Source organism: Neovison vison, chromosome 7 (assembly GCF_020171115.1).
Source record: "Neovison vison isolate M4711 chromosome 7, ASM_NN_V1, whole genome shotgun sequence".
In the NCBI taxonomy this organism is placed as follows: Eukaryota; Metazoa; Chordata; class Mammalia; order Carnivora; family Mustelidae; genus Neogale; species Neogale vison.
Window position 1 is genome coordinate 12,492,155 of NC_058097.1, and position 9,641 is coordinate 12,501,795.

Genomic DNA, 9,641 nt, shown 5'->3' on the forward strand with positions numbered 1-9,641 from the left:
AGGTTGTACTGAAAGCACAAAAGAAGTGGACTAGACGGTTATCCCAGGAAAAATGATGGGCTTTTATACCTGCTTATTATTCCAAAAAGAATTTGTGGAAAGATCCACTGTACAAAATAATTCTGGGAAGAAGCCCAAAGGGAAGGTCTGGAAAGAACAGATGCATCAGGGTTGAGTCTCTTACACAGCATGTATGATTTCAGGCCTGTCACCTCTACAAGCAGGGACTTGGGCCCCTCTTCAACATCTTGTAGATTTCAGGGGTCTTCACATTTTTCTTGGTCCTAGACACAAATGTCAGGTTCTTGGGAACTCTGCAGTTTTACCTGACTTGACTTTTTCTGCTTGAGAATAATTATTCTTTATCCTGTTGATTGAATCAGATTGCAGCATCTTCTAAAAATGATATAATGGAGGTGAGGGAACTAGAGGGGCTAATGCTAGGAGGCTCCAAGACCCTGCTTTCCCAGTCCTGCATCAGGGACAGGGTTTTCCCAGAATAACTTCAAACACCTTGTTGGAAGTCAGACCAGGTAGAGATCTATTTAGAGGGTATCTGTCATACTCATACCTAATGCCCTCTTGTTCTCCAGTCCCTGCTGCTAGATGCTTCTGCCTTGACTTAGAAACCATACTGGTGTGAGTCTTCATCTGAGCAAGGGGCTCCATAGTAGTTCTAGTTGTAAGATGGGGGATAGGAGTAGGTGGAGGAAGATACTGGATGTGGTCTGAGATTGGTCATGGTTTGGGTGTCAGCTGCTCTGGTGAGATCACTCTCATTTCCACTTTAGCCATCTCTCTCAGGCAGATCTTTTTGGATCATGCAGATCTGCAGCCCAGGGCTACAGTCAGCACCCTTAAGGCAGGAGGAGGGGTTTAAATGGAACTCTCCTACAAGTACCAGTACACATTTCTTGATTCTTAACAACTGTTCTATCTTTATCCACATACTTCCACCATTTTCAGAATTCTCCAGGTGGAGGAAAGCCAAGTAGTCTCAGGTTAGCTTATCCCTGAGAGCACACATCCCCATGCTTAGACTTGAAAGAACATGAGAAAGCCCTGGTTGGGTGTGTGGTCAAATGTGCTAGGTGTTGTCCTCTGGTCTGTATTCCTCTCACACCAACAGCTTCTAAATTTACATGAGAAATGTCCTGATAAATTAATGCCAGTTGAATCCAGGTTTAACAACAGCACAGGTCCCAGTGTTTGGCACTGGTTTAATTTCTAAAACAAGGTTAAGTTAGAGGGACAAATATTGTTCTATTCATCTGATTTCGCATTTAATGCCCATGGAAGGAACAACTTCAGAAACAGCTGCAGTACCTCTAGTCTCCTGGTTCATTAGTTCTTTCTTTTTTTTTTAGATAGGCTCCACATCCAACATGGAGTCCAATTCAGGGCTTGAACTCACAACCCTGAGCTGACGCCAAGAGTCAGATGCTTAACTAAGCCACCCAGGTGCCCCTCATCAGCCCTTTCAGATGAACTCTTCCACGCTATCCAGTAACCATTTTAAGACTCACCTCAATCTTCAACTCCATTATCTCCATACTCAGAGTAAACAGTCAACACAAGGAAACCCCCTCAGCTTTCTGCCACCAGACCTTTCCCAAGCACGCCTATCCTTCCCTCTCCATCCTGTTACAATGGGAGAAGTGCCTACTGTCTAAATTTCTCTACCAGTGCACCGAATTCCCTCTACTGTGGCTGCTTAAGGACTTGCTCCATCTTCTCCCTCTCATATTTTCAACCTTTCCCATGCCACTAGCTGGTTCCCCCACCACCCCCATCAATTTTTCCGTGTGTGTGTGTGTGTGTGTGTGTGTGTGTAGGAGTATTAGTAGTAGTGGTAAAATACACATAACAAAATTTACCATCTTAACCATTTTCAGGTGTACAGTGTATGAAATACATTCATAATGTGATAAAGCAACCACCATCTATTTCCATAATTCTTTCAGATCTTGCAAAACTGAAACTATACCCAAGGAGGACAGGGAGAAAAATGGGAGGAAGAGAGAGAGAGAGAGAGAGAGAAGCAGACTCCCCACTAAGCGCAGAGCCCAACGCAGGGCTTCATCTCACGACCCTGACATCATGACTAGAACTGAACCCAAGAGTTGGATGCTCGACCAACTGCACCACCCAGGCACCTCTGAAAAACTTTGTACTTATATTTGACTCAACAGCATTTAGCACCATAACAGTCCCTTCCTCTTTTTTTTTTAATTAACATATAGTATATTATTTGTTTCAGGCATAGAGCTCTGTGATTCTTCAGTCTTACACAATTCACAGCACTCACCATAGCACATACCCTCCCCAATGTCCCTCACCCAGCCACCCCATCCCTCCCATCACCCTCCAATCCAGCAACCCTCAGTTTATCTCCTGAGATTAAAAGTCCCTGATGGTTTGTCTCCCTCTCTGGTTTCATCTTGTTTCATTTTTCCCTCCCTTCCCCTATGTCCTCTGTCTTGTTTCTCAAATTCCTCCTATCAGTGAGATCATATGATAATTGTCTTTCTCTGATTGACTCATTTTGCTTAGCATAATACCCTCTAGTTCCATCCACGTTGTTGCAAATAGTAAGATATTTTTTTGATGGCTGCATGATAACTCCATAATACACCCCCCCCCACACACACATCTTCATTATCCATTCATCTGTTGATGGACATCTAGGTTCCTTCCATAGTTTGGTTACTGTGGAACAGGCCCTTCCTCTAACCATTCTTTGGTGACTAAAGTGACACACCACACTTACTGGTCTTCCTTCACTCTGGCCACTTCTCTGTTTCCTTGGTAGGCTTTTATATTTACCTCTTAAAGGTGAGCACTCCTCATAAATCTGTTTTGGCGTATCTCTTCCTCTTTCCTTATTGTGGGCAATCTTGTTCATTCCTCTGGCTTTCTTTCTGCTGGCAACTCTAAAATCTATACCAAGACCCACTTTTCAAGCTCCAGGGTTAGAGGAACAACTGCCCACATGACACTTGCAATTGGAATGTCGTCAAGGATTCCTGTACTCAACATACCCAAAACTGAACCCATCACCTCTCCAAAAAACTCATGTTCTGCTCTTGGCTCTTCCTCTAACTTTATCTCACAAAATGGCACTGCAATTGTCTGTTGTTCAAAACAGAAATCTGGACTCATCAGGGACTTCCTGACCCCCAACCAATAATCACCAAGTCCTTTCATATGTATTATCTGTGGCTGTGTAACACATCACCCCAAAACAATGGCTCAAAGCAACTTAGTCTGGGTGGCTCTGCTGGCCTTTCCCAGGCTCACACATGCAGCTGTATTCCCCTGGCTGTTGTGTGGACTCTGTTGAGACAGCTGGGCCCCTCCACAGGGTCTTTCATCTTTATAACATGGCAGATAGTCTCTGGGTTTCAAGAGGGGAGAGCAGAAGCTCTAAGTTCTCCTGAAGCCTTGGCTCAGAACTCCCTAGTCCACTTTTTTTTTTTTTTTTTAAATAAAGGATTTCATTTATTTGCTAGAGAATAAGCAGGGGGAGGAGGCTCCCTGCTGAGCAGAAAGCCCAACTGGGGACTCAATCCCTGGATCCTGGGATGACCTGAGCCGATGGCAGATGCTTAACCAACTGAGCCACACAGGCACCCCTCCCCAGTGCACTTCTGTCACATTCTTTTAGTTGAAGCAAATGACAAGGCCAGTGCAGAGATGATGGGGAAATAAATATCTTCTCACAGGAGGAGCTTGAAGTATCTGTGGCTATTTTTAATCTACCACCTTCTATTGGGTTGAATCAAATGAAATATTGACCTACAAAGGTGGCACTTTCACATGGTTCAATCTGATGTTTCTTGAAGTCCCCCTGGTCTAGATCACCATTGTCAGTGGTCTACTACATTAGCTTCCTAGTGGAACCTCCCTCCAGTCAGGTTTTCCTCTAGTTCAACTGTCACACAGCAGCCAGAGTGATCTTTCTAACATTTCAGTCTTATGACCCCACCCTTCAGGTTAAAACCATCTCCTGCCCTCATACACACTTTCCATTTTTCTTGAGATAAGGTCAGAGGTACCTGGATGGCTCAGTCCATTTGCATCTGCCTTTGGCTGAGGTCATGGTCCGGGGGTCCTGGAAGAGAGCCTTGGGTCAGGCTATCCGCTTGGTGAGTAGTCTGCTTCTTCCTCTCCCTCTGCTCCCCGACCCCGCTAGGTCTCTAATAAATAAATTCTTTTTACAAAGGGGGGGGGATACCTGGGTGGTTCAGTTGGTTAGGCATCTGCCTTTGGCTCAGGTCATGATCCCGGAATCCTAGCATTGAGTTCCCATCAGGCTCCTTGCTCGGCAGGGAGTCTGCTTCTCCCTCAGCCTGCTGCCCTTCCTGCTTGTGTGCATGTACTCTCTGCCTCTCTGACAAATAAAATCTTTAAAAAAAAAAAAAAGATAAGCCCAAACTGCCTAACATGGTAGGTACTAACTAGGCTCTCCAGATCAGATGCCTTACTTGCTTTACTTTCTCCCTCATACTCTCTGCTCCACTATCACTGAAATTTGCCCTCAAGCTGGGCAAATATGTCTCCGAAGGTGGTGGTCCTGTGCATTTCCCTCCCCAATTTCTCAAAACTGCATTTCCTCCTCCAGCCCACTCTTTGAACAAAAATTCAAAGATAATGCTAGAAGAGGTTTTCACTTCCAGGATTGTGGCTAAGATGAGCATTGGGGGAAAAAGACGTAACTAAAAATGGGAGCCCTCCAGTGTTGCAGGCAGCTAGAGAGCAGTGTGGAAGAAGCTCAGAGGACACTCCCTTTGCTCCACCCTGGGGAGCTCCCTCTTGCCTGATCTCTTGGAAGTGCCTCTACCCCCAGCAGAGCACAGGAGACTGGGATATGCTACATAGGGAGAGGAGCCTGGAGGGAGAGACTCATCCCTCCCCAAGTTGCCCCCTAACAACCTGTGACCATTTGCATCCACTGCCATGGTTATAGCTCTCCTTGAAACTCCTCTCCCAATCCTTTTATCTCTTCCTGGTCCTTCCAATTTCAGTGGTAAAAATTGATTCTTCAGGAAGGCATGCCTCACTCCCCTGTCATAATCCCCCATCATGTCCAGTACTTGCCTTATTAACATTCTGTTAAATAACCTTCTAAAGGTCTATATGGATTAACTTATCAACTCTTCATAAGAAATATGTTATAAAAAATGTTATGATTCCTATTTTACAGATGAGGAACAGGCACAGAGAGGTTAAGGAATTTGCCCTACAACATAAAGCCAGGAAGTAGCAAGCCAGGCCTTGAGTCTGGGCAGTCTGGCTACAGGGCCAAGTTCTTTTTTTTTTTTTTTTTAATATTTGCTTATTTATTTATTTGACAGAGAGAGAAAGAGAAGGGAACACAAACAGTGGGAAGCAGCAGGTAGAGGGAGAAGCAGGCTCCCCTACCATGCGGAGTGCCAGATGCTGGGGTTTAATCCCAGGATCCCGGGATCCCAACCTGAGCCGAAGGCAGATGCTTAATGACTGAGCCACCCAGGTGTCCCCAGGGCCACATTCTTAACCACTAGGCTGTATATGCTTCACATACAAATATGCCTAGGTGTAAGACTGCTGGTTTGGTGTCTGTGTTCCTTGTACTTAAGGACAGTAAAGGCAGGAAATAGTTTTACTCAATCATCACCGAATTCCTGTCAGCAGGATGTGTTTTACAGAGAAATCTGCTTTGCTAATGTGTTAACCAATGAAAGCATGGAAGACGTTTTACATGTTTTCTTTTAAAATCATCCCCAATCACTTTTTCATATAATTTTTTTTGTTATTCAAAAAACTTTTTGAATCCTTACAGCATCCCCCTTCCCATTCCCCTCCTGTTGCCTCCTGTACACAGAGGCATCCTGAGAGAAGAGCAGTTCCCAGAGCAGAGCCATTGTCCTGCCAGGCCCACCCCCACTAGAGGAACAAGCAATGCAATTCCCTGTACCCATTCACTCAGAAGAAATGATGCCACAAAGGCAGGTGTGTCCCTGAGAGATGGTTATTTGTTGATCACCAGTTCATTCACTGATCTGTTCACTACCTAATTCAACTGTTCACTGTGTCCCTGCTCTGGGCAAGATGCTGGGGAACCAAATGTGAACAAAACAAGTAAGGTCCCAGCCCACAGGATTCCCAAATGAGTGACGAAATTGAAACAATCAAGTGATCAGGCAATTCCATGGATGATGCAGTTCAAGCTCACCCAGGCCCAAAGGGCCAGTTAAAAAGAATCCCAGGAGGGGTGCCTGGGTGGCTCAGTGGGTTAAGCCCCTGCCTTCGGCTCAGGTCATGATCTCAGGGTCCTGGGATTGAGCACCACATCGGGCACTCTGCTCAGCAGGAAGCCTGCTTCCTCCTCTCTCTCTGCCTGCCTCTTTGCCTCCTTGTGATCTCTCTCTGTCAAATAAATAAAATCTTAAAAAAAAAAAAAAAGAAAAGAAAAGAAAAGGTATCCGAGGAATGCTGACCCCTCACTCTGCCCTTAGTTTCCGGTTTTCTTGCCCAGTGATTTCTGAAACTGGGTTGCCCTGAATTCAAATCCTATATTTGCCACTTACTAGGCCACTGGTACCTGGGAAAAGTTAACTTTTTAGTCTTTAGATTAACCAAGTAAAGTTAATTAGATGATTCAAGTAAATCACGTAGGATGCATTTAAAATGTTAACACATTATGTCCTCACTACCCAGCAGAGCTGAATCTTACTCAGAGCAGGAGACTCTCTACTCTGCAGCTTCAGGAGAATTTGCCCTTCCTGTCAGTCACTGGTCTGGAGAAGAGCGGGATTCTCGGTGGCTTCCGGCTGGATGCCCTCCTTTTGGGATATAAATGCTAACTGAGGGGGAAGTGATAGCCTTGGCAAGTTCTCTATTGCCCAGAGCTGTCCTAAAACAGGTTGGCTGGTTTCATTGTTCCGGCTAGAGCTTCAGCCTCGATCTCCCTGAGAGAACTCACCTAAACTAAGCAAATGCCCGCCAGCCTTCTAACTGGAATAGTTTGTGAACTAAAAAGAAATTTCAGTAAACACCCTACATATCCGATGCAAGCAAAAGTCCTATCCTCAATTCCCCAGGAGACCATATTTAGCTTGAGGAGTTATATCTCAGTGGAAACAATGTAGGTGTCACCTCTCAGTGACAGAGCAGCTGACTTTGTAATAAAACAGCAATCAAGGACCCCTGGGTGGCTCAGTCTGTTAAGTGTCCACCTTCAGCTCATCTCATGATCCCAGGGTCCTGGGACTGAGCCCTGCATGGGGCTCTCTGATGAGCAGGGAGCCTGCTTCTCCCTCTCCCTCTTCCTGCTGCTCTAGCTGCTTGTGAGCGCTCTTTGTCAAATAAATAAAATCTTAAGGGGAAAAAAAAAAACAACCCTGCAATCAAAAGAGGAGAGTGGACTCCTAGACTCAGTTGTGCTCTATGCAAGATCCTCTGTCCCCAAAGAACTTAGAAAAACGAGGCTGTTCATGTTCTTGCTTTTGCTTTTCATGAGAGTTTGCTGCCTAGATGTTTGAGATAAGACAGACTGGGAGGGAGAGGTGCCTCAAAATCTAGTTGTTGGTATTTTCAGCAATTGCTGCAATAGTAAGACAGAAGAAACATTATTCCTCAGAAATGCAATTAGCAGTTTCTCTCAGGGTTGCTGCCCCACATAGAGTTAGATCATGGTGCTGGCTCCTTATAAGTAATGTAGTTTTCCAACTCACTGGTGCTAAGGATGCCGGGAATTAAACTAGTTACTTGGGAAGACTATTTGGCATTTTTCTATAACATAGGGTATACTCCTATGCATGCCCTCTTTTTAAATGAGTAGTTAAGAGCTGAGAAAACGTTCTAAACCCTCCAGGAACACTTTTTACAGTACAAAGTGTTACTACCTGTGCTTTTAAAAATTTAGGTTTTTTTTCACTGCACTACTTTGTAACTGCCATTCCAATTAAGATACAGAACATTTAAAAAATAAAAAAGATACAGAATATTTTCATCATTCCTGAAAGTTCTCTTTTGCCCTTCCAAACAATCCTACTCACCCCAGCCCATCCCCGAGCAACCACTGTTCTGATTTCTATCTCTAGAGATTATATATACATACCTATTTTGAACTTACATAAATGGAAACATGTACTACACACTCTATCTCTGGATTCTTTTGCTCAACATAATGTCTGTAAGACTGCAGAACTCCCATTTCTGTTGCTGTATTTATCAGTACTTCATTCCCTTTTTTGTTTTTTAAATCAATGTTATTGGGAAGGATAATTTATATGTAATAAAATGACATTTGAAATATACAGTTCCACTAGTTTGTTTTGTTTTTAAAGATTTTACTTATTTATTTGAGAAACAGAGAGAGCACAGCCTGGGGGAAGGGGCAGAGGGAAAGGTAGAAGCAAGCAGTCTCCCCACTCAGTGGGAAGCCCAACATGGGGCTGGAACCAACTGAGTCACCCAGGTACTCCCAGTTCCATGAATTTTAACAAATTTATACATCTATGTAACCAGGACCCCAATCAAGATACAGAACATTTTGGGTACCTGGCTGGCTCAGTTGGTGGAGGATGTGACTCTTGATATCAGGGTTCGAAGTTCAAGACCCATGTTGGGTGTAGAGATTACTTAAAAATAAAATTTAGGGGCATCTGGGTGGCTCAGTCGGTTAAGCGTCTGACTTAGGCTCAGGTCATGATCCTGGAGGCCTGGGCTCAAGCCCTACATTGGGTTCCCTCCTCGGTGGCTCACTTTCCCTCTGCCGCTCCCCCTGCTTGTCCTCTGTCAAATGAATAAATAAAATCTTAAAAAAAAAAAAAAAAGTACACAACATTTCTATCACCCAGAAGTTCCCTTGTGTCCTGCTCAACCTTCCCTCATCCAGATGCATTGCCCTCAGATGAGTGTTCTCACTATAGATCTCCCTTTTCCAATTTTTTAAAAAAGATTTTATTTATTTATTTGACAGACAAAGTAGGCAGAGAGGCAGGCAGACAGAGAGAGGGGAAAGGAGGCTCCCCACTTTTCCAATTTTTGACTTGCATATATGTGGATCCTACAGTATTGCATCTCTTATATCTGACTTCTTCCCTTCAATGCAACATCTCTTAAGATTCACCTACTTCATCATGAATAGTTTATTCCTTTTCATTGCTGAGTAGTAATTCAATGAATAAACATACCATAATGTGTGTATCCATTTTCCTGTTGATGGACATTTGGGTTTCCAGTTTGGGGCTATTTTTGACAAATTTTGCTATAAACATTTGGTACAAGTCTTTCGGTGGACATATGTTTCATTTCTCTTGGATAGTAACCAGGAGTAGATTTGCTGAGTCACAGAGTACGTATAGGTTTAACTTCTTAAGAAACTGCCTAACATACAAAACCACTGTGCCGGGGCGCCTGGGTGGCTCAGTGGGTTAAGCCGCTGCCTTTGGCTCGGGTCATGATCTCAGGGTCCTGGGATCGAGTCCCGAGTCGGGCTCTCTGCTCAGCAGGGAGCCTGCTTCCCTCTCTCTCTCTCTCTCTGCCTGCCTCTCCATCTACTTGTGATCTCTGTCAAATAAATAAATAAATAAACAAACAAACAAACAAAAACCACTGTGCCATTTTACATTCTCTGCAGAAGTTTCTGAGAG